Source organism: Numenius arquata, chromosome 7 (genome assembly GCF_964106895.1).
Source record: "Numenius arquata chromosome 7, bNumArq3.hap1.1, whole genome shotgun sequence".
NCBI lineage: Eukaryota > Metazoa > Chordata > Aves > Charadriiformes > Scolopacidae > Numenius > Numenius arquata.
The window spans coordinates 40,236,733-40,259,837 of NC_133582.1; positions in this window are offsets into that span (position 1 = coordinate 40,236,733).

Below are 23,105 nucleotides of genomic sequence, written 5' to 3' on the forward strand. Positions count from 1 at the left end.
TTTACAAATGAGTTCCTTAGAAAAGGGACCAGGTGTCTGAAGACTCATGTACACTAGATGAATCAGTTATTGAAACCCTTCCATTTTGGTTGTACTATTTCTGCTGTAGCTTTCTTTACTCCCTGCCTCATAAATTACTTATCCATGTCCCAAAACTGGGCATAAAATAATAATCTCATAATTGAATGTACAGTTTCAGTTTGCTCAAGGAGTATCTAAAAGTAATAAATGTGAGTAGAGGTGTAGGAAGGCACTAGATTTCTGCAGAGCAAAATATTCTAGAATTGCGTTTTTGGAAACATCATGTTTAGTCAAGAGTTTTGCATCTCTGGTGGTTGCCAAAGTCCAGGACGTAGGCATGGCCATACCAAGTCCATGATAAAGATTCAACCCATGATCTACTGATATATAGGCAAAGAGTATATGGAAAAGGAAGCATACAGAAAAACTACCACTTTCTGTTGTGTTATCTGGGTTGTTTCTTATACTGGTGCCCTCCATCCAAGACATAAACATAAACAAAAGGACTGGAAAAGCTCTCTTTTAACACAAGTGCCTATTATGCTATTATGATAATACAGAAAGGCACAGATGGGGCAACTGATGTTTAAAGCAATCTGGAAAGCCAGTAGAGCAGTATCTCATGGCAAACAGAGAGATATCAATTGCTGTGCACCTCTGGCCTTCTTTCACCAGTCAAATGCTTCCCCTCTCAAATTTGAAACTTTTCTGGAGATTTCACATTGTTCTCAGACTTGGATCCACTGTGGCCAAGTACTTGCTGTGTTTCTTTTTAGGAGTTCGGGGAGGTACCTGCCATTCTGCTCCTTTTGTAGCTATCGCAGCAAAATGAAGATCATGGTCTTTAGGCAAAAGATGAATTATTCAAAAGCAAAGTGTGGCAGCAGAAAACAATCTTACAGCAATAAATAGGCTACACACCTACCTACACCCAAACCACACTATGTCAGGTTTCTGGGTCCCATGTGTTTACTCTTCTCGGTTCATGTAGGAAGCTCTTTTGAGGAGTGATTGTCTTATTTGATATTTCAACTAATATGTCATTTGACATGTAAAGTGCTTAACAAAGTCTGTCTCAGGCCTAACTGTGGTGACTGCTTTCCATGCTGGATCCAAGAGGATAGTGTATTGACAATAAGAAATACAGACATTTCTGCTTACAACATCATTGGGTAAATAGCAATACATCAAAGCCCATCTTTAAATATTCATTTGTTTACCCTGGTTCTAGAAATATTTATAAAATTGACCTACAGTGGCACAGTCACCTGTCTCGAAGAAATCAATTTCCTGTGAGTTGTGGGGATCTAGATAACAGGGAAAGACAGTTGCAATATCGTGGAACAATGTCACTGCTGGTCACTGGGGAAAGAATCTGGCATTTACTGCTGATTTTGAAGACATCTTTTTTCCAGATAAATTAAAAAATGTGATTACACACAGCATATGACACTATGCAGGTTGAACATAGCAGAATCCGAATAAGCATGGAGATGTTCAAAGACTAGATCCAAGAGTAACCAAAGAACTAACTGCAGTTATTATCACTGACCTCTTACAAAGTCGGAGCTCAGAGTTGTGAAGAGGAGTTAGTCATGAGAAGGAAACCTAAATAGTTGCTGTCCCTCGTTCCCCAAGGAACTCTTTTTTTTTTTTTTTCTCTTGTACTCATCAGTACCTGTGACATTTCTTTCTCTTGTCACCTCCTTTGCATCTTCATATAAAAAAGACTTAACCCATTGCAGCGCTCCCATATATCAGAGTGCAGAGTCTGAGCTGTGGGAAGAGAGCGCTTGGTTTAGCTCAGGAGGGCTGGTCTCCACAACTCATTGCAGTCCTTCACAGAAACAGCAAACATGGATTCATGCCAGCTGCACTAGCCCTAAAAATCTTATCTAGAGGGATGTGGTGGCTACATCTTCTGTTCCAGCTGCTTCAGGTAGCAGTTCCCAATCATCTGCTCATGAAGAGCCTCACGCACGTGGTCAGAGAAGGTCCATCCAACCAGCCGGTTGCCAGATTGTGCTCACACATGGCAGAATTGGGACCAAACAGTCGATAGGTGTGGATGTCTCTGCTAATCAAAGAACGTGTCCTAGTGCTCTGCTGCAGCCACTTTGGACACAGATGGATCATGTCATAGCTGGTAATTAAGAAGTATGCCTTTTCTTGTTGGTTGGTCTTCACTTGTCCTGCTAGAATTCACCACAGGGTTTGCAAAAAGGGAACTCATTCACCCTGGAAAACAGCTTTGCATTTGTTTATTTATTTTAAAGTCAGTTGGTTGCCTCACAAGAAAATTGCACTGTAATCACAGTCACAGCAACTTGCTTGCAGTCTACTGGTAACATCGCCCTTTGATGTTAAAAAGATTTATTAATGGAGCTTCATTCTGTATCTGAATAATGCATTATCCTGGGACTTTGTACTTGGGGCTTCTCTCTACGCAGGTGGAGGGGAAGGAGGGAGTCCTTTCCCCCAGCATCTTTTGTATCATCCTTGAAATCTCTGAGTTTTGCATGCAGAAGATTGAGCTTCTGAGAAGAAAGCACTGTTTCCAACATGCTTTAGTGTTGACACTCATCTTCTTGTTCTTAAAAATTATCTCTGTCACTGAGTTACTGTCTCAGATGGACACTCCAGAACCAGAATGCTCTGAACACAGGCCTGGAATGGGCTCCCTGGGACCACAGCATTGTGCTCTCTGGTTTGGCAGGCAACTGCACCAGAGTTCTTGCTGGGCAAACTCCATATGAAAAGCAGCTAGGATGGTTTTCCCCAGCTCTTGTTTTTCTAGCCCAGTTTAGCCTAGATCTTTCAGATCCCCAATAAAAATGTCTCCACTTGTCATCCTCATAGGTTTTATTCCAACTTGGTTTGAATTCTCTTAGACATTTCAAAGTGCTCAGGGCTGTGGACTGCACCCTAGACAAGGCAGCAGCACGGGCTTGTGCAGTAGCAATAATACTTTCCTATCTCTCCTGGAAACACCTTTTCTGATGCATATTAATTGCATTTGGCTTCTGCTTTGTCAGCTCCTTTATCAGCATGTACTTCTGCCTTTTACTCAACTCAGGGGACACCAGCTTCCAGTGCTACAGGTGACCTCCAGAAAGCTTTGGACAGCCTGCTACACTGGGGAAAAATCCTCCTTGTCAAATTAGAGTGAATGATGATATCTCAGGCTGTGTAATTCAAGTATTTTGCTGATCATCATAGGTTGCTAACATGAACTGAAGTTATACTGACACTTCAGCTGCAGAGTTGAGCTGTGGGAGCAGGTTAGGACCTCCTAACTGTTGACAGCATTAGGATTGGCCACAAAATCTGATAGCACAGACAGTGCTACTCAGGGAAAGGTTAAGCTGATGATTACATGCTTGCAGCAGCAATATTGGCAAACCTAGCATGAAGCTCCCTCCTGCAATGAAAGGTACTCTCCTTTGGTGCCCATGGAGGTTTTGGAAACACAGCTGGTCCTTCCTTGGACCATAACCTCAAGCTAGGGGCACTTGCTGTTCCCTGTTGTGTGTCACTGCAAGGTTACACAGCTCTCCTCTGTGATTTACCACTACTTTTCCATTGTTTTAATCTCTAGCTAGAAAATTCCGTGGTTTTGTAAGATTTAAAGCACAAACATAGCATTTCTTGCTTCTTTTCCAGTGGAAAGTGAGGTCTCTAATAGCTTGTGTATCTCCTGGCTGAAGTCTCTAATAACGTGTATCTCCTCACTGCTTTCTTCTGCTGTATTTCACCTTTACCAGTCCTCATAGAAGTTCACACTAGGTTAAATGCTGTGAGATACCTTTCACAACTTTTATTTGCAGTTAAAGTTGTCCAAGTAGCTAGATGGATGGATAGATAGGTATTTGCTCAACTATGTATATTTCAGCTCTTCTGGTGAATAAATTATTGCAATTATTGGCCTGCAAGTGAAAAATGTTGTCTGAATTTTTATAGACTGAATATTCATAGGAGGTGAACGTTTCAGCTGTTTGCAGAATGAATACAAATGCAAACATTAACATCCCACATCCATGTCTACTAGAAATCTCTGGCACAAAACAAGAGAGATTTGAAGTGACAACACTTTCCCAAATCGCAGGAGATAAAACCCAATGACTTAATTATAATATTTAAAACACCAACAATTAATGCTTTGATCAGAATTTCTTTCAGAATTTTAAATTAATGTGTACTTGTGGGATGTGGACAGCTCGCTGCTGGTCGCCCACGTGATATCCTCATCCTTGCTACAGTTCTGCCATATTTCCTTCTGGGAATTTAACGCTGATGAAGCTACTGAATGACTCCAAGTTGTTGTAAGCTTCACAGTAAGCTTAAACCTGCCAGAGGAAATGGAAATTTGAGGCAGGGACTAAGAAAGAACATCTTCTAGAGTTTTCCTTGGGTTCTTAAGTTTATTTCCTACCCCTGATAGGTTGTCACTGATGCGTTTGATTGAACAAATTACTATGGCATCGCTGCCTTGAAATTTTTCTGGAGGAGAGAATGGAACATGTAGGGTATTTATTGAAAGATTGGGTTGAATATTTTTGTCCTGAGGCTCCCTTTGGAGTTGTTTCTTTCCTGTTGGAGGGCATGATTTTGGTGGTGAGAAGCGCTGTGTTTCAGATTTTGTTAATGCATTTAATGCAATGAATCAACTCTCCTAAGAGTACGTGAGATGTAAGATTTGTCAGAAACAATGTGGCAATTTTTGCCCCAAAGGCAATGAAAAGTAGTGAGATACTGGAGCTAAGAGAAAAAGGCAGAAGCTGTGATTGGGCCCAAAGATATATGGGTTCATATTTGGTTTGGATGGTGTGCTGTTTGTGTCCTTTCCTTTGGGTCCACTGAGGTGGAGTCTGGAGTCATTCAAAACCCGCCTGGACATGTTCCTGTGCAACCTGCTCTAGGTGGACCTGCTTTGGCAGGGGGGTGGACTAGATGATCTCCAGAGGTCCCGTCAAACCCCATATCATTCTGTGATTCTGAGGTCAGTTGGAAACTTGCTGTTGATTTTAAAGGTCTCCATTAGCTCAGTGTCTCAAGCACCAAGACCCGAGTTTTCCTAGCTGTCCTGGCTCAAGGATGACAAGCGTGAAGCATTTTTGTTGTTGTCTGCACTGTTTTGTCTTTGCACCACCTAAAAGCCACGAGCGGCGTCATCTTTTGAATCCCTCCACAAGCAGATCTGAAACTGCCAGCAGTTAATCTGCTGGAGCACCAAGATTATTTGTTATTGTCTGGACTGAAATCCTTCCACCTCAATGCTATTTCTTGACATATTTGAGGACAGGAACTCTCCTTGCACTCAGCATTGGCACAGTTCCTAGCGAAACGGCCATCTGGCGTGGCGCTCCTCGGCCCGTCAGTGGTGCGGATGGGAAGTAACATTGGATCAGTGCTCTGCATGTCTGTCTCATTGCTGTAAAGGTGTTTAATGTAGGGAAAGATGTGTTGCCCTTCAAGACATGGCTGTCTGACTACACAGAGGCAAGAAAAATCAGCACTCCTCCTGCAATGCTCCTCTTTGGTATCTCAGAGGCTAACACAAGAGCCATCTGGATTACTCACCCTGTGTCTGAAGGCAGGGGAATCACAGCTTGCAAGAGCATGTGGGGGGTTCCCTGCCCAGGAGGCAGTGAGAGGGGCTGGTGGCAGGCACCAGCAGCCAGGCTTGCATGTAGGGACAGAAGTGCTGTCGTGCTGGGCAACCCAGACTCACCCAAAGTCTCTGCTAAGGGATGGAAAGCTGCCACATAAACATGTGAGGAACTTCTGGGTAGGGGTTAAGTCTTTTCCCCTCTGTTATACCGATTGTCAGTATTAGGATTATGTGGCACTTTCATTTAGAACGTTTTTATTGGGTTGCCTTGGTCTCAGGCAATGACCCAGGCTGAGAGAGGCAGGGTAGGCGTTATTGCCTCCCAAAGCCTGAGAGCTGAGAGAGGCAACTTGAGACTTCTTATAGTCCACACTGGTGGAAACACTGACCTCTCACAAGTGATATGCAGACACATGTTGTTTTTTTCATGAAATCATAAAAAAAAAAAAAAAAAAAAAAAAAAAAAGTGGAGTTGTGGACAGTAGATAACAAAGCATCAACCAGATTTTTTTAGGGCTTTTTACTGGTTCTTCTTTGTAACTTTTATTATTATTGCTGCCTCATTATTTGTTTTGGAAGTAATGGTTTTTCTTTTCGTTCTAGATTGACAGAGAATACACATAAACTGCATGATTTCTTAGTATTTCCTGATCCAACTACTGATATTGTTTTCCCTGATTGGTAGGGCATACACTACCCTTCTGGGTAGGACTCTGCCAGAAATTGTCCTTTAGGTCCGTGAATTACCTCTCTCAACTGTTACCAGTACTTGGGACCTGAGCCAAAGACCAATCGGGGTGCAAAGGAACAGAGTTAATTCAAACACCAAAGATCTCCAGTAATACCAAAGGGGCTGAGGCAGTACAGAAAATTAATGGAAAAGTAAATTACTTTATGCATAGATATTCATGCTGATTTTTTTTATTTGCCCTAGTGTGAAAATCTCTCTTTGAAGTAAAATTAGCTCTGGCGTGGTACTTTGTGTTTAATCAACATTAAACCTACAAATGAAGAGACAGCTAGATAGACATGGAGAACAATTACGTAATCTGAAGGAAACAGTAGCAGTAATTATTTGAAGAATTATATGGCTTTGGACTTGGATAGGAAATTAAAATACACGTAGTGCAAAACTTATTTCTAAAAACGTAGACAGATGGGGTGAATCTGCATGACATTTTGAAGAAAGATGGGGTATGCTTCTAATGGATAGAGAGTTTCTTTCTGAGAAAATACAATAAGCCAGGCAGGGAACTACAAAGCGTAATTGTTTTATTCAATTTCAAATTTGATGCTAGTTGAATGAAAAATTGCTGCCAGTGGATAGAAGCAACAATGCCTTTTGGGCGGTTGGTTATAACCACTGAATTAAAGGTATAAATTATTCTGATGAAGAAGGGGAATATTCTCTGCTTATGTCCTTGTGACTTAGTTTAGCACTGAGCAGAGATGCGCACAGTACAACAAACTAAGGAAATGTTTCTCTCCAGAGCATGTTTGATCTTCAGCTGAGGCTGAAAAGCAATAAATCAAAGCAACTCCAGCAGATGGCAACTATTCAAATTTCTGCTTCCTTTCCTGCGTATAATGCAGGATGAAGTGCTATTACATTTCTCCTAGCTGAAGCTAGTAAAGTAGAGGGAAACACAAAATCTAACTATTAGAGCCTGGAGTGAGGGGTGGCAATGAGAGCACCTGGCTTCTCGTCTCAGCTCTGACAAAGATGAGTTATGTGACCCCGGGAAAGTAATCTAACTACTCCATGAACTGTGAAGATATAATAACTTCAGTGCATAAGACACAAGTGGGTAAAAGTCTCATTGTGTCAGCACCTAGCAGTGGTAGAAGCACCAAATAAAGTCTTTAGAGGTACTGGTTTTGCAGTATTACAATTTTTTCGATATTTGAACAGCTCAGCCTATCTAAATAGATGTAAAATCACTGACCGATCAGACTTCATTAAACTGTCCATCCAAGCTTTATGTTGTAGATAGGGTCACTAGTCATAAATAGCAATTTTTCTTTGAGTCTTGCACACATTTAGGTTATCTGCATTCAACCTGCCCTGCACGCAGCAGAGCAAGGCCCCTTCTGCTGCCTCTGTCCACAGGGCATCCCACCACCCACAAACTGCTGCACAAGGGTCTGCTCACTGGGCCTGGATGAGAACCACTGGGAAGTCATGAGAGTTGACTTGCTCTGTACCACATCCGTCCGGTGACACTACACATGTCTGTCACTGCTTCTTTTGCACACCAGGTCTGCGTGCTTTGAAAAAACAATCTCAGTCACAGCATGTAGTAGAGAGTCTTCTGGAAGATCTCCTCATTTTCTCTCTGCTTTATTACAGCTTCCCCATGGCACCGTATGTCTCAGCTTGAAACGTTCGTGCACTGGCATTCCTCTGAAGTCTGTGGGTGGCACCAGTTGACTGTGGCTGTTGAGCAATGTGCTTGGTATCAGAACCTCAAAAGTAAGCAAACCAGCTCCTTCAGACTACCTGTGAGTGAATTTGGTTGCTTTTGTTTTGATAAACCGCTTTGTTGTGGCTGTTCCCTAACGAATGGTTGACAGGGGAAGTAGTTTGGTCTTCATTAATTCACTTCACATTCCTGCAAAGAGAGAAACCACTTGTAAAGGACTTTTAAGCCTGATCTAGGTGTGGCAGTGCCCCTGCAGCAACCTGGGCTGTTGCAGAGGGAAGCATTCGTTCGTAGCAGGAGTACTGTAAGTCTAGCTGATCCTTGATTAGGGACGGACTAGAGATCCCTCTAAAATGATCCTTTCCAACTCTATTTTTCTGTGCTGCAGCAGTAGAGTAGCTATTTAATTGCTCTGCTTAATTCGGCAGAAAATATTGATGTCTTCATGTGGTATGAAATCCTGCAGGACTGAGTGAATCATATCTGTACGCAGGAAAATGAGGTTCCTTAGCCCTGAAGGATCATGTTTGATCAAGGTCCTGTAATGCTTTTTTCATTATATTATTTTTGCAGTGTTATTCAAGGCAAGCTGGGAAGATAATTTTATGAACTATTAGTTGGGTCATTTATTCTTTTGCCTTTAAAATATGAATACCTTCACCCTATACTAATAAAAACTTTCCCTTGAGGACATAAATAACTAGATGCTAAGTGATGGTAACTTAATTTCGAAAATGTGTAAATTTGCCACAGAGTTTCCAGAGCTGAATTTCATTACCGTACGTTTTCACCCAAGTCAATGTAGTTAAATCCATAGCAGGGCTTGGAAATGGCAGGATTAGCAGAACACCTGGGCAGCAAGATGTGGGTAAACTGACTTCTTAGCTGACCTCCATGGAATGAGGTCACCATGTCTGACTTCCAGAGCTATATTCTGCTCACGTAACCATAACTCCAGAAAACTGGTATTGATTAACTTTGCTTGCACAGGAAAAAGTGTCCCATTTCATAGAATCATAAAATGGTTTAGGTTGCAAGGGACTTTAAAGATCATCGAGTTCCAACCCCCCTTCCATGGACAGGGACACCTCCCACTAGACCAGGTTGCTCAAAGCCCCATCCAGCCTGGCCTTGAACACTTCCAGGGATGGGGCATCCACAACTTCCCTGGGCAACCTGTTCCAGCGTCTCACCACCCTCATAGTGAAAAATTTCTTCCTGATATCTAATTTAAGTCTACCCTCTTCCAATTTAAAGCCACTACCCCTCATCCTATCACTACAAGCCCTTGTAAAAAGCCCCTCTCCAGCTTTCTTGTAAGCCCCCTTCAGATACTGGAAGTCTGTTATAAGGTCTCCCTGGAGCCTTCTGTTCTCCAGGCTGAACAACCCCGGCTCTCTCAGCCTGTCTTCATAGGAGAGGTGCTCCGTAGGAGCACCACTTCTTTTCTTTGATGTACAGAGAAGCACCCCTTCTTTTCTTTAATGACCAAAATCAAGGGCGAGTTTCTGCTCAAACTTTTTTCCAAGGTGGAAAGGAGGTGCTGATAACCCTCCCTGGATAAAGGTGGCCCTGAAGCATTTGAATTGTTGACATTCAGATTCCCCTGTGTGTTTGCCACTAGCGGGGGCCCTAGTAAGGAAACTGCACAGAAATGGTGAAACAAAAAAAACACGTAAAAGATGGTATCTCTGAAGCTGCGTGCAAGAATATTGGGGATAAATGAACAAGAGAGCTCCAGAGGCTTGCTGGGTTAAATATCTGAGTCGATAGTGCTCCGGAAGGCCTTAATTTTGTGTCCTGCCCTTTGTCTAGTCCACTGGGTTTAGGGCAGTCCCAGCACCTGTCTCAGAAGCTCTGTCTCTCAGCAACAGAGTTTTCCAGCCATCGGTTCCTTTAGCTTTTAGCCCAGAGGGGACTTTGCCTCTACCATTCAAAAACATTAAAGTACAAATGTCATGTTCAATGAAACATGAAGCTATTGGAGAACCCAAATCCATCCTCCTCATGGCACTTTGATGTTTGCTGCTTCTGGTTGTGGGGTTTCTAGATGTCTTGCCAGCACTCTGCCCCCACCTATCCCACTCGTCCTGGCGTCTCAGAACAGTGCTGATTATTTTATTTGGGTATTTACACAAATATGACACACTGAGGATTTGAGCTCCGTGCCTTCCATTTTGATTTGTCTTGTTTGGAAGATAATTGCAACACTCCCGTTCAGTGATCTGCTGAGGTTACTGTTTGTGAGCACAGAAGCAGTTCTCCAAACGCTGACATTAGTAGTTTTATTGTTATTTCTTAATAGAATTGGGACCTCCTCTAAACATTAAGATGCACTGGCTGATGTTAGAGAAGAAAAGTAGTTTGTAAAAGGACTATCAAGGAACACAAGAAGATCTGAGATGTCCAGTCCGTGTATTCCCTGGGTGAGGCAACATCAGTAATGGCAAGAGAAAACAGCCCTAATCATGAGCTTAGCACACACAGAGCCTAAATCAATGACCTGGATATTGCAGCAATAAGGGCAACAGCATTTCTTGCACCATTTTCTGCTTGAATGTTTTTTAGCTTGCCCATTCCGCTTCAGTTTCCTCATTTCCTCAGCATCACTGGTGAAACGGCATCTGGTGAGGTGACAGGGGAAGAAATGAGGTGCGTGGACATGGGGCCTGCCATGATGGCATCCTTTTGTCCTATCCTGCATCGGCAACACCATGGGACCACACTGTCATCCTTGCCCCCAGGGACCTTCCTATTAGCCAAGATGGGGCAGCGAGGGGACAGCTGCCAGTCTTCTTGTCATTGGGTCTGCTGCAAAGGGGCTGATGAAGGACTCTGGGCAAGGTAATGGAGCCGTGGGAGTCTGAAGGCTACTCCCTCATTTCATCCCTAAAACCATCTTAAATAACTTTAAGAATTTAATCTCAAAAGTCTTGTCACAGTAGAGTGCCTGGGATTAAATACACATTAGTTCTTTCCAACCCTCATCCCCATTTGATCTTTATGGCTATCTTGCTAGCCTAAAGCCTTCATCCTGATCTGCTGTGACAGGTCAGAACAATTTGTGCTATTTAGGGAAGCAGCGATGGGCCCTTCTGTCACCTTTGTCATTTAATTTGGCCCTGAAACCATTGGCTCAGATGATTGAATCATCTCTGGAATTATGAAGGATTGGGATTGGCAGTTAAACATGTCATTTTTTCCGTGTGTGTTCATACCGTACTTGTGTACCTTCATGGACTAGTCTTCTAGTTCTGGGTCATCGGGCCACAGAAGGTGGCAATAAAACCTTGCATCCCAAAGAGTTCCTCCAGAGCTCTGGTGATGGAAACATCTCTGAATTTCATGGGAAGGAAGGTCCACAGTGGTGGCTGGCCTGTTTCTCATGCCTGCGTGCTGTCCTAATGAGGAAATTTCCCTGCAGGGACTATAGGAAGGTTTGTGCTAGCTATGCCATCCTGACCTGTGCCTCCTGGGATGGTACAAACTAGCCAGAGGGTGGTGAAATCTGAACAGGACCAAACAACACCACCCAACAAATGCTCTTGACCAAGAATTTAAAGGTGCACAAAAGGCAGGGGGTGTTTACAGTTTTGATTATCTAATTCCAGGTATTTTATGTGATATAATGAAGGAAGTCAAGTCTTTCTAGAGAGGCAGAGAAGAAAAGCCAAACCAGAACAGGACCCGTAGAAATAGCTGTCTCAAAAATCCTGATTCTTCCTTGAGCCATCACACTTTATCTTTTACTGCTTTTTTACCCTGTTCAATTCTGTGTGTATATGTGTGTATGTATTAAATTATGTTAAATCTCAGCAATTTCATTAGCCAGAAACACCTGGTTTGGCCCCAGAGGGAGATGTAGGGAGGTATGCATATCCACTCCTGAGCTATGTGAAGCTGACTTTCCCACTCTGATTCAGCGTGCTGGTTTAACACTGAAAAAGTATTTTCCAGTTTCTCTAATTCAGGCTACCACCCCGGTAGATGTAGGCAACTGAGACAGAGGCTGTGCTTCAGCTGAGCATTTCATGTCATGTCATCGGGTGACATCACTTTTCCGCTCGGAGATAATGGGTGCAGAGGTGAAAATTGGCTCACCAGTTAAACGTGTGGGAAGGCTTTGATAATATGTCTGGGAGGGCTCTTGTTCGGTCTGATGACTGGCAGCTGCCACCCCACTGGGCTTCAGGGCAGGGGAGCACTTGCCTTGCGGCATAGCGTAAATACACCTTGTTAACTGAGTCATAGCAAGGGCTGGGATAAATCCTGGCCCTCATACTCAGTGTGCCAGACCCAATGCACCAGTGGGGGGGAAAGCCATCAAAACCTCTCATGAGCCCATGAGGCTTTGCTTGTAGGCAAGGATTTCAGAGTATGGCCATGTCATAGCGGTGGACTTGTCATTACAGGGAAGGAGTTCTGCTGCCCCATGGATATCAAGGGAAAGACCACAGCTCATCTTGGGGAGAGGAGGCAGACCCCAGGGAGGGCCTTTCCCACATTTCTTCCCCAGTTCACCTGGCACCACAAGGGCAGAGAAGATTTTATGTAGTTAAGACCCACCTTCCCAGCCACCAGACTGCCTGGATGCACTTTTATTTGTAGCAAGGGCAGATTTAACTGTGAACTCAAGCCTGGTGACTTTGTTAAATACGAACAGAGAAATTAGGAGGAGCACCTACCAAAATAGGTGAGATACAGATGGGGAAGAACAGGAACCACTCATCTTAACATCAGACCTGGAATTCGAGTTATCCAGGGGAGGCAGAATACATCCCTCTTTATGATGGCAGACCTGTTTTTGGTCCTCACTGGGAAAGAGTGGCTAAGAGTGGTAGGCAGCTGGTCAGGTTACTGGGTCCTGCCTCCTGTTAGCAGATGTCCAGGGCAGGCCCCAAAAGTTGCTGGCTGAAGGACTGGAGGTAGGCTGCCAAGAATTTGTGGGTGAGAAGCAGGACCCCCACCCTACTTCATGGGTGATGAGGTGGGGACCAGCTGAGGAGAAGCTGCAGGTGACTGACACAAGTCCTGTAGTAGCAGAAATTGCCACCCTGGTGTTGAAGTAGGTTATCCAGAGAGGTCGTGCCATCTCTGTCCTTGGAGGCTTTCAGAACCTGACCGGTTAAAGCCCTGAGCTACCTGGTGTGAGCTCATGGCTGACCCTGCTTTGCCCGGGAGCTTGTACTGGACAACACAATGGTGTGACCTGAGCAGGCAACACTTGCTGTGCTGCCCGAGACAGCAGTTCCTTCACCAGCTCACCTAGCAAAGATGCAGTGTAATTACTACTTTGCCAGTCTTCTTACTTATGGGGTGAAATACGCACAGATTTTCTGTGATTGCTCCTGACTTTTCTTCACATTTTCCTCAAGCTGTTTCCACCTCAGGTACTGAAGGAAAAAAAAAAAAAAAGAATTATTTCAACAGAGATGAGATGCGGTATCTTAACTTTTCAAAGGGGCAGATTCACAGCAGAAACAGAAGGGGCAATATTGGCTGAAGAGTAGCCAGCTCTCACTGAAGCCCAGGGATGAGACTATACATATTGAAATACATAACTTAAGGCAAACAGGAGTGATTCACTTAGATTTAAAACAGCTGTAAGAATCAAAGGCTTCAGAAAGCTTTGCATGCCCTTTTGATTCATTTCTTTCACAGCAGCATGATGATTACCCCACAGCAATTTAAGCTGTTCTGTTGGTAACAGATCCAAGGGAGCCTGCTTTCCTCCAGATATGGATCTTTTGCCTCCTGTGTTTTCCCCTGCGTGTCTCGGCAGAGTTGTGCGAGTGTCGCTGGGGCCGTGGGCTGTGCTGGCCACACATAGGACAGATCCCCTCTATCCTTCACTGGATGTGCTCCGCTGCCCTTCTCCCTCCCACCCATCCACAGGTTTTCACAGGCTTTGAGGCATCTCCTCCTCCCTGAGATGTGGTTGAAATTGTCCTTTGGATTAAAAATAATTATGTGGGCACTCACAGACAGATAAGACCATTTCATACTTCCTTTTCTTAGAAAAACAGCGTAAGAGAATCGTGTCACTGGCCAGCAGCATAAAGCATTTGCGTTGAAAAATGCGAACAGCTCTGGGCTGTCAGGAAAGGAAAGTAATGTATGCACAGAGTCTAAAATGTAATTACAGGATATACTCTTCTGCTCAGATTTGTTAATAAACTGCATGACATTGTGTTTTATTATAAAATGGGATTGCGCAGTCGAGGAGCATCACAAAGGACACCCATCAGGCCCGCTAATGCACCGCGTGCAAGGACATGTTTTTACTGCCTTAGCTCTGAGTGCCTCTGCGAGGTCCTCATTTTCTCTGCTGTGCCCATTTTTAATATAAATATGTATGTTACGATATCCAGAAAGAGTAAGCAACCAAAAATACTTATCACGGCAAACAATTATCTATCCATTTTCATTGGAAAAAGACGGCACAAACCATTTGCAGATGGCAGCACCTCCTCCCTCACCATTTCATTACTCTAAAGCAAGAAATACTAAAACTTTTAGTCCAACAGGCAAACCAAAATGTTTCCCCCTAGCATCGCTCAGGGGAATGGATGAGAAATCTCAGCTGAAACCTTCCCTGCTTTTCTGCAAGCAAGCTGTCTTCCAACTTTTAGCCAGAATGGCTGAAATTTATCCCATTTAAAGTTTTTTTTTTTTAAAAAAGAAAGCATATTTTAAAGGAAATTGTCAAGAAATTCAAAGAGCAGGCACAACAGCCTGAATGCTGTACCTGCCTGTATTAAATCTGTCTGCCAGACTTCAGGGCTGGTTGATGCAGGCTGAGTTGGGATGACTGACAGGTTGGTGGTTGCGGTATAAGGAGAATGGTGGCGTACCGATAGCAGCTTCCTAATGGTCATTATGTTTTACCTTCCATGTCTTCTTTTGACAAGTCAATTAATTACTTGTGCATGGCTTTTTTTTTTTTTTTTAAACAAGAAAAAGGAAAACCTTGTAATTTGGAAACCTGTGTATTTGATCTTAAACCTCTTTTTGGAAATACCTGTTGCCATTTTGATGTCCGCCTGGTTTCAGCCTTATACAGGACCGAGGTGTTATTCCCATGCTTGTTTATACCTAGCATAGCCTAAAGGAGAACTTTTGCAAATATTCCAGCAAAAACGGATTTGTCACTCCTGTAACGTCGTGGGTAAGAGGGCTGGTCTGGGAGGTCTCTCGGATACCCCTCTGGTTTTTTGCAGGCTGTGGGAGAGCTGAGTCTCCTGTGTTCCTGCTGGGCAGGAGCTCCGGGACTGCCAGGACATCCAGGCTGTCTCTGGCTGCGGCGCGCTGGCTCGGAGCCGGCTGCTCCGTCTGTGAAGGCTGCCAGGGGCTCCCCTCGCCTTTCTTAGCTGCAGCACACACAAAAAAAAATTGGACACAGAGGTTTTCCCTTCAGAGTGGCTGTTTAGAATAGTGGCTATTTTGGAAAAGCCCTTTTTTTGACTGGACAGCCTTTTGATATAAGAAAAAGGCATTTGCCTTTGTCTCCTTTAACCTCTAAGAGCAGCCATGTTCTGGCAGCTTTGTGGCTGGTTAGAGTGCTGAGCAGTTCCAAGGAAAGGAAAAGAGAGAGAAGAGACAACAAGGTACCCGAGTACCGAGGAACGAGGTGGCTATGGGAGAGGCTACCTTGTTAAAAGATGAGACAAAACCCATAGGAAATTCCACCTGGATCAAACTCAACTCTGAAACTTGGATGCAAGTGAAAGGCTTTCACTGAAATGAAAGTGGAAAAAAAGTGTGGCTCCATGTTCAACAAAACAGTCTGTTCTTCCCAGAAAGAAGCTGTTTGTTTTCAGGCACTTGAGATGAAGGCAAAGGAAGTAAAATACTTGATTTGCAGAACTACAGGCATACGAATGGCCCAGGGCTTTGGGCATGCAGCCAGGGGTGTTGGAAATCAACATTTAACTCCCTTTGGTGCCTTAGGGAAAGGAGACCTCAGAATCTGGTAAACTTACAAGATCAACTTTTCAGAAAGATGCCTTTGAAAATGTTTGTTCCTTTTTAATCTGTCACACTGTGAGCCACCGGGGAAGTTAAACAAGCCATTATTCTAGTGGTACCCGCTGCTTTGGAAAACTAAATAAAGATCATATCTTTGAAAATGACAATGGGAAGCTAGAAACAGGGAGTACCTTTCAGTGCATGGTGGTGGAGCCTGAAAGCATAGAAAGAATGGTCTGAGATCCCAGCATTGCAACTTTTATTGCACAGACCCAATTAAAAAACAGAGTTTCTGTTTATCTTCATTTCCTGCAGAAAAGCCACAGGACAGCTTGATAAGCAGACATGCTCACTGAGGAATAGCTTCACTACTTGAAGTTTCTTAGGGGAGTCATTAGAAAATGTGTTTATCTTGATCCTCAAGGGAAATACCAGAATGGTATTGTCCAGCATCACTACCTAAGCAGTGAGGATTTTTTAACTGTTTTAGCACAGCTTGAGAAAAGGCATATTTCATGCAATGCTGGGAGCTGATTGTTACTGTAGTGGGGGCAAAGAGGAACTTAAGGGTCATTTGTGTTAAATTAAAAAAAACCACAAGGCACTTAAAAGTATGGAATTGGCTAGCCTCTGTGTTTATTATCTCTGGGCTCAAGCAATAAAAAAGTCTACTCACTTCTGCTCTTGAACTGCAGGGGAAATGGCCTTCTGTGGACCGAAAGGGCAGTAACTCTGCTGTTTTCCTGTAATCACCTCCTTTATAGACTGGGAAGGGGAGCCAGGACACAGGACAGCCAGGTAGCAACATGGTTAGTCCACAAAATGCACACCAGTCATGTACTCACATGCTGATCTACTGCCCCATAGAGCCTGTCCCCTTGGGACTTTTGGGTTCCTGCAGTCCAGCTCTCTTCACTGCAGATGCTCAGTGAAACTGGATGTGCTCTCTTCACACTAGTGCCATGCAAGAATGCTCTCTTTTGGTCATGGGCACGCTGAAGGACTCTCAGGAGATGTAGCTGGAATGAGCTCTCTGTACAGTGACCCGCAGTCTTCTAGCAGCTCCATCAGTTTAAATCCTAGTGGGAAACATTCAAGTGACACTTGAGCCTGTAGATGCTTGGAGAGATTTTCCATTAAGAAAAAAAAATATAATCATGTGGCTTGTTTGGTTTGTGAGTGTTTAATCACTGTTTTGATAAATTTCTCTTAGTCAGCAGGCTGGTCCTGCAATAAACTGATCTTTGAGTTTTTGTAGAGGATACTTAGCAGTTTAATGTGCCAGTTTGCACCAGTTTCTCTCAGCCTTTGATTGTGCTATCCACTCGTATTGTTCTGCCAGACATACTCGCCATCCAGCCCTACAATCAGGAGACTGAAAAGAGTGGCTGTGCTGCATTTCCACAGCATATGTCCTCCCAGAGCATTGCCGTTCTCCAAATCCTGGACTTCGTTTCCCTCCATGCCAAGTCAGATAGAAAACTCTTGAAAGGAAAAGGTCAGCTGTACAGAAAATGTGACATTTATAAAAATAGGTTGGAAGAGGATTTGCTATTTAAGACAGACACAATTAGAGTAGCTTTGCCCCTCCAGCCTCAAGCGAGCTTGACTTTGCTGGAGGACCTAGAAAGTGGATGTAGGGACAGCGAGGCTGGGCACGGCAGAGCCAGTCCACATTCCCAGTATCATAAGGGTTTCCGCCACTGGTTTTCAGCCTATCCCGTGTGTTGTACCAGTAACACTTAGACATTCACAGGAGAGATTAGCAGCTCCATGTAACCTGGCTAAATAAAACCACCCTCTCTTAACTGGAGCCAGTGAAGGAAGGATCATGGGCATGTTTAGTTTGGAGAAGAGGAGGCTGAGGGGAGACCTCTACAACTCTACAACTACCCTTGCCCTCTACAACTACCTGAAAGGAGGTTGTAGTGAGGTGGGTGTTGGCTTCTTCTCCCAAGGGAGTAATGGCAGGACCAGAGGAAATGGTCTGAAGTTGCGGCAGGGGAGGATTAGATTAGATATTGGGAAGAATTACTTTACTGAGAGGGTGGTCAGGCACTGGAACAGCCTGCCCAGGGAGGTGGTGGAGTCACCATCCCTGGAGGTATTTAAGAAACGTGTGGATGTGGCACTTCAGGGCATGCTCTAGTGGCCGAGATTGTAGGGGTGTTTTGTGTGTGTATATGGTTGGACTTGGTGATCTCAGAGGTCCCTTCCAACCATGACGATTCTGTGATTCTGTGATCACAGCAGAGCAAATTACTGGGTAGATTTGATGGGAAGCACTTGGTGCTCCAGAGCCCTACTGAGAGCAGCATTCAGCATGTGACTGGAAAAGTGTAGGTGTGTGTGAGACAGAAAAAAGATTATGGGGGAATCAGTGGAAGAAGATTCTGCTTTTCTTCCAATTATTATTATTTTTGATCCATCTGGTGTTTAAACAAGCCTTGCCAAGTCATAAGAAAGAGATATGCTCTTCAGCAGTATTGTTGTGAGTCCCAGTTGATTTATGTTCACAGATCTGGAGAGGAAACAGCCCTTTCAGGACTAGGAAAAGCCTCACAACTTTCTACTTCTTATGCTGTGTGAAAAGCAAACCAAAGTTTATAGGGTCAGCCATCCAGTCTGACTTCAATGCTACCTAAAAAGAACTGAGAATATTCTTTTTTAAAGTATTATATTACTAAAGGTCATTAGATCTCAGTGGGGTCAGAAAAATCTAAATATTTGCTTAATAGACAATTAAGCAAATGAAGCATATTTCTAGTGTTTATTTTTTGCCATATTAAAATTTTGTCTAAGCTGACATATATTTATCCGCCTATCCCAGAACACACTTTGTCATGCAGTGTGGAAATTCAGGTTGGAACAAATGGTGATATTTTATCATGAGTTGAAATTAAATTTTCTAAAAAATCATGGCCTGTTTCTGAAAAGTGCTATAGCAATTATTTCGGTACAGTTTTTTGCTTTATAAGACTTTGTCCAAAGATTCTTTCAGGATTTTATAAGCAGTTATTGCTGAAGAACTGTATAAAATCTGTGGGGAGGTGTAGGTTAAGTCCATAGTAGAAAAGGAAGTGGAAACATCCAACTTTAAGGATAGAACATTTCAAAACTTCTAATTTGCCCATCTGAGGAAAGTCACCTTCAGAAAAGGTTTTGGCTTTTCATCCCACCTTTGAATATAGACTTTTCACATCTTCTTAAATTCTAGGTATTGTTAGAATAAACTAGAAAGAGGAATGGCGTGAATGAGTCAGTCTTCACTGTTCTGCTCTTTCCCAGACAGTCTCCTAGGGAGGGTTTTAAGATCCTCAGCCACTATGTGTAAGCTTATATTAATGTGAGGTTTCAGGGTGGTTGCCCATGAACAGTGATTTCATTATCCCTTCATTAAAGCTTCCAGGTAGAAAATTTCATTTGGAGCATTTCACTTACCAGGAATATAATTTCAGGTTTTCCACAGCTAGTTATAGAATTTGAAATTACACAGTATTGCCATTAAATCACAGAAATTAGAAATGCAAACCAATATTTCATTCTTTTTTTTTCTGCCGTTGCAAACTGAAAGTGCAACTTTCTGCAGCAAATGTTGTTAAACGACCAAAATCTGTTCCTCCTGTGCGCATGCCAGGAGACCCTGGACCTGCAGAGTTGCACGTTATTTGTACTGACCAAAGAGGGCTCCTTTCTGCTTTCCTGCTACTCCCACTGAGATAACTTGGGGAAGACAGAAGGGAGGTTTGGACACTGTGATCTCCTCTCGAGGACCAGCCGGTAGCTCCGTAGCTTTGTGCTGCTGGTACCATGTGGTGCTTTTGGAGCCACTATGGAAAGAAAGCTTTCTACAGGTGGGACTAGTTTCTCCAACCAACTGTAACATGCTGCACATCCATAACCATTGCACCTGAGAGCATTACGGACCTGAGAGACAGCAGGTGGGGAAAAAATGACATGAAATCCAAGTCAAACCACCCTGAGCATCTCTGTCACTTTGCAAGGCCTGTCATTTCAAACCTGTGAGTGGTCCCACTGGGTTGGACTCTGTAGCATGTTGGGGGATACCTGTTTAGAGGAACAGAGAGATGCTTTCTTTAATCCTAAAATGGTCCTGGTAAAGAAGGGCAGGTAAGATTGGCTTGAAACATGTATGTAACCTTACATTTTTTTGCCAAGCAACCTATAAGACATCATAACTGTAGTTGAACCTCAGTCTAGGCTAAAATTAAAGCATTTGCTTGTTGTTCCAGGTTCAGATATGCTATTTTTTCCCAGTAACATTGTTATTTCCTCCAGGATGATGAATCTGCACCCCCTGTTGTGTTACAATAGCATGTTTGATATCTCCCCCTTGATTATTACTCTTCCGAAAGACAAATATTCAAAACTAGTTGTTGGTCCTTGTAAACAGCTGACTTGAATTCTTGTAGCTCACCAGATGTTTGCTCTCTTTTTGCACCCTTTCTCAGGCATCTGCCCACAGCCACAATCAGACAGGACCCTGGGCTTGTCAGAGCTCTGGTTGGGCCAGGATCACCTGTTCTTATGCTTTTTTGTGAAGTAAATATCACATCTGAAATCCAAGGCAGCATGAATTTTTAGGTTTTGCAAGTTTTGCTAAAAGTTGCAAGGTTTAAGTGAAACAGCACTTTTTCAGCACTTAAAATAGCAAATGTACCATTCGTGAAAACCTGTACTGGCAAAATGGGAAATCATGCCTTCTATTTATCTTAAATAAAACATCTTCCCATCTCCAGACATGCCTGGTCCCTAAACAGCCAGGGGCAGGGAGTACCGAAGCAAAGTGCTCTGCTGGGTGCAGCAGCTCCCACCGGGCATGCGATGAGCGTTGCCCACATCTCCTCCAGCTGTGAGACTGCTGCAGGGGCAAACTAGGACATGGTTTAGCATTTTCTCTAAGTTTTCAGAGCCACCATTTTCTGTCAAGGGAAGAAGAGCAAATAGCTTGTGTCCCCGATGGTTACTCTGTGCAGGTCCTTGAGAAGATACACAGAAAGGCTTCCCTCGACACCACCCACCGTAATGCACACAGCTGTGCTGTTTGATTTAGGGACATGGTTTAGTGGCGGTTTTGGCAGTGTTAGGTTGACAGTTTGACTTGATGATCTTAAAGGTCCCTTCCAACCTAGATGATTCTATGATTCTGTGCTTAGCCCAAAGTGTGGACACTGGTTTGGAGCATATTGGCAGAAGCCCCTGACATTACTTCTAATGACTTCAACACAGTAGCTTATGTGGACACCTGACAGTTCAGGGTATGCCAGGAACTGCAAGTCCTTCAAGACTGAAGCTGTGGTTAGGGCTATCACAGGTGAACAGTCAGTTAAAAACGTAGAGGGCTATCTGCACCTGCTGCATCATTTGAATATGGAGCACTACCTTCATGTTGGGAGTGCTTCTGTGCCAAACAATGTTTGCTGTCCCTGCTTCTTCATAGTTCGTTTACTTGACTCCTAGGCGTTGCTTTGCCTGCTGGTTGCCCTTGAAGCAAGGTGATGGAAACGTTCTCAAGCATGCTGTAATGGGAGACTTGTTTCGGTTGTCTGACCGAAATGTGAACCCATTTGCAGATAGGCTATTTTGATTTGGGGTTTCCACATGAGCCGGTGCAGAAGGAGCATCTCACATCCAAATCTCAGTGTGTATCTGGTCTCCCATGGAATTCAGGTTGACAGGAGAGGTTTGGAGGAAAAAAGGTTGAAAAATTCATGCTACTAGGAACAGAGGGAATTCAAAATTTGGCTGACTGGGGGTTGGAAAAAAAGGTGTGTAAAGAACCAGACTGACATTCAGAACAACAAGGAGTGTTTCTTGACTCTACTACATTTGGCTTTGCCTTGAACGTCAAGCAAGTATTTTGAAATGCCTCGTGCATCTGTTTTCCCCATCTGTAAAACCAGGTAATTATTCCCAGTTGTTCCCAACTGTGCACAGTTACAGAATGATTTGCTGGAATGATGTACGCATCGGCTTTATGTTCCTTTCTCTGGTGTTACATGCATTTTCCCACTGCTTGTCTGGGTGCTAGCATTGACAGTTTCAATCAGGAGAGGATATGTATGTCGAGTCCTCAGAATGCCAGGTCCTTCACCTGGAGGAGTATGTTCTTGATGATAGTTTCTTCCTTCTGACTTTAGGATCATTGTATTGGGGTGATTTTGTATGTTTACTTATGCACTCTCCACCTTTCCCTTTCTTCATCAGTCTGCATATCTGCAGAGTTTTCCCAGTGCCAGAGAAAATATCTGTGGGTGTGGGAACATCACCTGAGCAGGGAGCACCTTCTGTGCCCTGGGCCTCTGCTCTCCTCATTCATCACTTCTTGAGGAAAAGGGAAAGGGGAGGGAAAGGAAAAGGAGGGGAGCAAGAGGTTGAGAAAATGCCTCCTGATACTCCAGATGAAGAGCCCTCCTCCATTCTCACTCTGACTTGCTAGTCCCTTAGGGCAGCAGCAACACTGTGGTTTTGAAAGGGGCTTCCTTTGGGCTTCTGTGTGCCTGGAGGAATCCCAGGCCATAAAGATGCTCCCTGCCCCCTCAAGCATGGGCACATGGCTGTTCTTTTTTTCTTGTTTTGTTTTGTCTTTTTTTTTTTTTTTTTTTCCCCTGGAGCTTTATTTGCATGTGTGTTACAGGTAGGGCAAACACACCTATTTAATCTAGATGACTTAAGACAGGTCACTTCACCAAGAACATGCTTAGTCTCATGTACTCTAAGAGCAAAGTAACATCTGTATGAGGAACTTTTGCCAATGCATCATTGCAAACGTTGCTCCAGGAGAAATGCAGAGATGGAGGCCCCTGGGGAGAGGCTGTTTGCCTGACTGCAGTGATCACTCCTTGGTACCTATTAGCTGAGAAATTTAAACGCTGGAAAATGCCTGTCTGCTCTACAGGGATAGAAAGAGTAGGTGAGAGGCAGGTCCTGCTTTAGGACCAAAGGGCTCCCTGACGGAGAGGCTAGAAGGTGACTTTACTGGGGGAAAACAATGCCAACCCACCCACTCGATGCCTCTGCACAACGGGCATTATCTCTTAAGCAGAACGGAGGGCAATGGA